We start from the raw sequence: 7,241 nt of genomic DNA, 5'->3' as shown, positions 1-7,241 counted from the left end.
CATCATGTGTATATATCACATCTTATTCATCCACTCATCTGTTAAAGGACATTTGGGTTGTTTCCATCTCTTGGCAATTGTGAATAATGCTGCTATGGACATTGGCATGCAGGTATCTGTTCATGTCACTGCTTCCAGATCTTGCAGGTGTATACCAAGAAGTGCAATTGCTGGATTGAGGGGTAACTCTGTATCTAGTTTTCTGAGGAACTGCCAGACTCTTTTCCAGAGTAGCTGAACCATTATACAGTCCCACAAACAATGAATAAGAGTTCCAATTTCTCCACATCCTCTCCAGCATTTGTAGTTACCTGTTTGCTTAATGGCAGCCCTTCCAATTGTGTGTGAGATGGTATCTCATTGTGGTCTTAATTTGCATCTCTCTGATAGCTAGTGAACCTGAACATTTTTTCATGTTTCTTTTTTTCCACCCTTTCACTTTCAAATTCTTTGTGTCCCCATGCCTAAGATGAGTCTCTTGCATGCAACATATTGATGGTTCATATTTTTTGATCAATTCTGCCAATCTGTATCTTTTAATTGGGGAGTTTAATCCATTTACATTCAACATTATTACTGTGAAGACATTTCTTGAATCAGCTATCCTCTCCTTTGGCTTATGTTATCAGATATATTTTTCCCTCTCACACTTAATGTACCCATAATGAATCTCTTTATACTGAAACTTTCTCCATATCTTGCTCTCCTTTCTTTGTTTCTCTGTCAGTATTATATTAAGTAGGGCAGGTCTCTTGTTAGCAAATTCCCTCAGCATTTGTTTGTCTGTCAAAAGTTTAAGCTCTCCCTCAAATTTGAAGGAGAGCTTTTCTGGGTAAAGAATTTTTGGTTGGCAATTTTTCTCTCTCAGAATTTTAAATATGTCATGCCATTGCCTTCTCACCTCCGTGGTGCCAACTGAGTGGTCACTACTTAGTCTTATGCTGTTTCCTTTGTAAGTGGTGAATTGCTTTTCTCTTGCTGCTTTCAGAACTTGCTCTTCTTCAGTAATGAACCATCTGATCAGAATATGTCTGGGAGTGGGTATATTTGGATTTATTCTGTTTGGAGTTTGCTGGACATTTATGATTTGTGTATTTATGTTGTTTAGAAGGTTTTGGAAGTTTACCCCAAAAATTTCTTTGAATACTCTTTCCAGACCTTTACCCTTCTCTTCTCCTTCTGGAAAACCAATGACTCATATTTGAATGTTTTATATTATCTATCATATCCCTGAGGTCCACTTCAATTTTTTCAATTTTTTCCCCATTCTTTCTTTTGTTCTTTTTCTCTTTCCATTCTGTCTTCTTTCGGGTCACTGATTTGATGTTCAGCTTCATCTAGTCTTGTGCTGTGAGTACCCAGAATCTTTTTAATTTGGTCAACAGTTTCTTTTATTTACATAGGATTGACTTATTATTTACTCTAGAAATTTCTTTATGCTCTTCTAAGGTCTTCTTCATGTCCTTTATGTCCTGTCCCATGCTCTCATTGTTTGTCTTTAGTTCTTTGTTAATTGCTCCAAGTAATGTTTTTCCTCTGATCTTTTGATTTGGGTGTTTGGGTTTGGGTTTGGGTTATCCATATCACCTGCTTCAAATGCTTTAAAATTTTCTGTTGTTTTTGGCCTCTTGACATTTGCTTAACTTGATTGAGTTATTTTAGGATATGAAGACTTATACAAATACTTCTCCCTAATTTGTCAGATCTACATCTTAGTGGCAGAGACTTTCTCTAACTAACCAGCATGTGACATCCATGAGCCACCTATTCCCATCAAGTCAGTCTTCCGAACTTTGTCTTTGTCGTGAGTGGGGCTCTGAATCTTATGGGAGTCCAATTGGTGCACCAAGTATGCATGTGTAGTTGTTGCTGCCCACCCTGAATGTGGGGCATGTGTCTGAGTGGTTAGGGAGGGAGGGCAGATTTAATAATCAAACCTCCCAAGTGTTTTTTTGTTTGTTTGTTTGTTTGTTTGTTTTTAAGATTTAAAGCTGTTGTGAGTCTAAAACTTCAGTTGAGTCTCACCACAGTTTGTCTCTGCCACTGACCCAGAAGTCCTTGGTATTGTTGTATGGTCCCTGGCACTTCTGAGTGGGTCCCTCTTCCAAGCCATGCCCTCCCAGGGCCTCTGCTGAGGGAAGATTGTGCTATATCACAAATGAGCATCATCCCCCAAGGGAAGTCCTGGGCCACAGGGCTGTGTACTTGTTTTCCCAGCCTGCTGAAAGGATGGCTGTATGTGGCATGTTAATTTCCTCCTTTTTGCACACCTCTGCCTTCCTAGCTCTGGGACAAATAGCTGTGGGTGTGCAAAAGGCTATCATCCATACCAGATATTGTGGCATGTGCACATGCTACTTGAAACACTTCCCATTGTGCCAGATTGTTTGGTGCAGCTCTGGGCTGTGGTGATGGCCAGTGTTCCCAGCCTGCTGGCCAGATAGCTGTATGGGGTGTGATTAATTTCCCCTTTTTGCTAAACCTCTGCCTTCCTAGCTCTGAGATAACTAGCAGTGGGTGCCTGAAAAGCTGTTATCCAACCAGATATTGATGCATGCCCACAGGTTGTGGGGATGCAGTTCCTGCCATGCTTCACTGTGCAGTTCTTTCTGCCATATCTGCAGCTACTTTGGGGTTTTAAAAACTAGTCAAACTCCAAATGCCAACCCCAGTTTCATGAGACTGCAGCATGGCTGCTGGTTATCCAGCAGGCTCACTCACTTGTTTCAGAATGCAGATTCCCAGTTTTATCAAGTGCATTGTCCCTGTGGATTTAGAAGACCTTGTCCAGCTGGTGCATCACTGAAACTGCTTTTCTGGGTCACTTTTAGTCTTTTATCTAGTGTTTTTCATGGAGATGTTTTTGCCCTGTCTCTCCTAACTGCCGTCTTCCAGAAATCTCCCTGGATTGGCTTTTATAATAATGGGATTCATTAGGTTACAAATTTACAGTTCTAAGGCTACCAAAGTGTCCAAACTAAAGCATCTAAAACAGGATACCATCACCAAAGACTGGTGGATGGTATCCATAACACCTCTGTCAGCTAGAAAGGCACATGGCTGGAGTCTGCTCTTCCTTTGCACCTTGGTTCTGGTTTCAAAATAGCTGTCTCCAAAATGTCTCTGTGCTTCTGTCTCTTGTAGTTTCTCTCTCTCCACTCTTGTGTATCCTTGCTTGCTCTTCCAGGGCATTTCTCTCTAAGCATCTGGGGGTGCTCTCTTAGCATCTTTGGTGCAAACTCTATGCTTCATCTCTCATTTTAGCATCTTCAAATATACATTTATTTGCATCTCCAACAACTCAAGTTTCTGGGTCTGTGTAGGGTCTCAGATATCTAAAGGAATCTGGTGATCTAATTAAGACCTACCCTGAATGGATGTGATCACACCTCCTGGGGAAAAAAAAACAATCAAAAATCTCACCCAACAAGACTGAATTAAAGACTGTGGCTCTTCTGGGGGTCCAGAACAGTTTCAATCTTGCACAATATCCGAATCCACTAGAGAAAGTTCTGAAAATCAGTGTCAAGGGGGTTGAGAGAGTGGTCTTTCCAGAACCCTAAATAGTTGAACCAAGATGATTTACAGCAAGTGCATACAAAAGGCCAGGGAAGGATAGAGTAGGAATAGAGTGAGGGTCCAGAGGGCATGGATAGGTCTTGGAAGACCTATGTTAAAGCAAAAAAGAAAAATACATAAATCTGAGATTTGCACAGTATTTATGTGCATGAGAAGAACAAAATCCACATGCAGTATGCGTTAGATACCTATTTTTTTATTCTTCTAATTTGCATTTATTTTATTAATAAAGTTAAATTTTTTTCACTTCCCATTTGTATTTTTTTCCTATTAACCCCTTCTTATATCATTACCTCATTTTTCTATTACAAATTAACATTTTTCCCTAATTGATTTAAAAGAACACTTTAGGCCTCTGCTGCATCTGCTGTCACCTCCTCCACCAGATCCATTCACTGCTGTGTAGGGAGAGTGAGGCAGGGCCACTGGGGCCACCATGGAGCCTGACTCAGTGAATGAGGACAAGACAATTGAGTTCATGTTACCAGAGTGTATTTTTGGCATTTTGTTGAAGAAAGCTGGATACCATAAACAGAAAGAATCTTGGAAGATGCTTCACTGCTGTCTTTTCTCAGACTAGTCTGAAAGAGAATACACCCATTCATTCTGGATTCATGGATCTGAAATACAAAATATTTTCCAGATAATTGATGGAATATAATCTGTGATCATCTCCAGAAAGAGGCCATCAGACAGAAACTATCAAAAAGAAAAAAGACTGGTTTATTATTTTTACCAGTGCTCTGAATCAGATCAAGTGGAATTTGTGGAAATTTTATTTCATGAATGTGTCACTATCAGCATGGACATATTAACTCTTACCTGAACCCCATGTTGCAGCAGGACTTTATTACTGCTTTACTAGAGCAAGGCTTAGATCACATAGCAGAAAACATTCTTTCCTACCTGGATTCCAGGTCTCTGTGTGCAGCAGTGCTTGTTTGTAAAGAGTGGCAATGAGTGATCTTAGAAGGAATGCTTTGGAAGATGATTGAATGAATTGTATGCATAGATCCTCTATGGAAGGGACTTTCAGAAAAAAAGAGGGTGGGATCAGTACCTGTTTAACAGACTCACAGATGGCCCTCTAAATTCATTTTGTAGGTCATTATACCCAACGATTATCCAGGATATAGAGACTATAGAATCTAATTGGTGGTGTGGATGACACAACTTGAAGAGGATTCAGGGCCACTCTGAAAATAGTAAAGTTGTCTACTGTTTACAGTATGGTGATGAAAAAATTATCAGTGGCCTATGAGATAATTCTGTTAAGATTTGGGATAAAACCAGCTTGGAACATTTGAAAGTTAATGGGACACTGTCCTTTGTCTCCAGTATGATGAACATGTCATTGTAACTGGCTCTTTAGTCTCTATAGTAAAAGTCTGAGATGTGAACGCAGGTGAAGTTCTGAATACACTGATCCACCACAATGAGGCTGTATTGCACTTACACTTTGGCAATGGACTCATGGTGACCTGTTCCAAGGACCACTCCATCACCATGTGGGACATGGCTTCTGCTGCTGATATCAGTTCATGCCATGTCCTGGTTGGCCACCACACTACTGTCAGTGTGGTAGACTTTGATGATAAGTAAGTCATGTGTGCCTCTGATGACAGAACCACCAAAGTGTGAGGCATGAGTACCTGTGAATTTGTACTCTGAATGGGCACAAGTGAGGCATTGCCTACCTCCTGTACAGGGATCAGCTAGTTGTTAGTGGATCATCAGATAATATCATTAGGCTATGGGATATTTAATGTGGCACCTGTGTAAGAGTTCTGAAAGGACATGAAGAATTGGTCCACTGCATCCACTTTGATAACAAGAAGATTGTCAGCAGGGCCTATGATGGGAAAATTAAAGTTGGGAACTTGCAAGCTGCTCTTGACCCCTGCAGACCAGCAAGCACTTTGTGTTTGTGCATGTTGGTGGAACATTCTGGTCATGTGTTTCAGCTTCAGTTTGATGAGTTTCAAATCATCAGCAGTTCCCATGATGATACTATTTTGATTTGGGATTTCTTAAATGTGCCTCCCAGTGCCCAGAATGAGATGCACTCTCCCTCCAAAACATACACTTACACCTCCAGATAACAGTCTGCACTTTTACCCACTTCAGGGATTCCTAGTCTTCAGCTACTGGCTACATTGCTACCAAATGCCTAAGGGAGTTCATTTGCAGCTGAGCTAAGAAGACGTAATTGGTTCTGGATGCTGGGTAGATGCAAAGCAGCCTAACTCTTCAAGTGAGATACCTATTTTTGAATAATGGAGAGACTAAAATACTTTGAGCACCATGGGATAATTAACACATGAAACACAATGATTTTTATGTTATTATTTATAAGACACCTGTAGTCACATTTTCATTATTAGCAACATAATCCATAGCCTTCTTATATATGAGTTCAGGAGATGAGGACCTTCCCCTGTTTCTCTTAGAGTAGACTACATGTTTCTGTTGGCTGAACTGGGGGGGTATTTCCAGATGAAGGATTGGGTATATGTGATAGGACAAGTTTTGATTCTCATGGCTTCTTGCTCCATCCTCAGCTTGGATGCTTAGGGCTTGGACTGAGAGTGAAAATCCAGAGGAAGATAGTTTGTGGCAGAACTACTGACAATGAAACCAGTGGTGAGTAGGGAATTGCTATTTCTACTGAAATTTAAAACTTTCTAAGATATGCAGTTTTCCTGTACTGGTCTGGCACATTCTAAGTACAGTCATGGGAGACTCACATTTTTGAGATCCATTTGTGTATACCCAGGACTCTGCTATAATTATAGTGGGTGAGGGAGTGGGTAAGAAATAATCTTATAATAAGATTATTATAATAAGAAATAATCTCATAATAAAAACCAGAGTTTGTTTAGAAGTGAAAGAGGAAAAATAATGTTCTGAGGTTCTGTATAAAGACTGTACACTTCTGCAGAATTATGTACTTTGCTTCAGTTAGAGCTTCCATTTTAATGAATAATAGATTTATCACTTTTACTTAAATGTTGGTTACATAGGTATCATCAGCTCATTGGACTTTTCAAAACTTGTTGCATTTTGTTAAACCATTTCCTAGACATGGAAACTGAGGTCATTGCAGTTGCCTCAAATTGGTGAAGTTGGATTTTAAATTTATATCTTATTGCACATCAGGTATTACATAATTGGGGAGTGCAAGAATAATACATGAAAAAGTAGTTGATTACTCCAAGACCCTAGGGAGAGAGGGTTGCTATGTGGAGCCAGTGAGAAACATGAACAGCCCTGGTTCTGTGTGGGCAGCACACAGCTGAGCAAAAGGGACCCTTGGTGTTGTGCTTTTAATATGGGCCAAAGGTGTAAGTTAGTAGATTTTCCACAGGAGTCAGTGATTGGTTAGTTCAAAGCAAAAACCTGTGAAAATGGAAGGGTACTCAGGAACCCAGGTTTGTAGGGATGATTACCTTACAAAACTGGAATCCCAAACACAGTTTGAGCATTTTGTACACAACCACCACCCTTCCTCAGGGTTCTCATTTCATCCAATATACTCTGGATATTGGTAGGGATGGAATTGACTGAACCAAAATGCCTATGTCATTTTAGGAATCAGTGACCTTCAATGATGTAGCTATCAACTTTACCAAGGAAGAGTGGGCCATGCTGGACATGAACCA

The 7,241-nt window shown here is 40.2% G+C and overlaps 1 pseudogene; it reads left to right on the top strand.

Annotated features, from left to right (window-relative positions):
- The first annotated feature begins 3,877 nt into the window (after positions 1-3,877).
- LOC119531483 lies at positions 3,878-6,496 on the top strand (annotated as a pseudogene).
- The last annotated feature ends 745 nt before the right edge of the window (positions 6,497-7,241 follow it).

Source organism: Choloepus didactylus, chromosome 4 (assembly GCF_015220235.1).
Source record: "Choloepus didactylus isolate mChoDid1 chromosome 4, mChoDid1.pri, whole genome shotgun sequence".
Classification (NCBI taxonomy): Eukaryota; Metazoa; Chordata; class Mammalia; order Pilosa; family Megalonychidae; genus Choloepus; species Choloepus didactylus.
The sequence above is the reverse complement of the archived record's forward strand: the minus strand, read 5'-3'. Positions and strand labels throughout refer to the sequence as shown.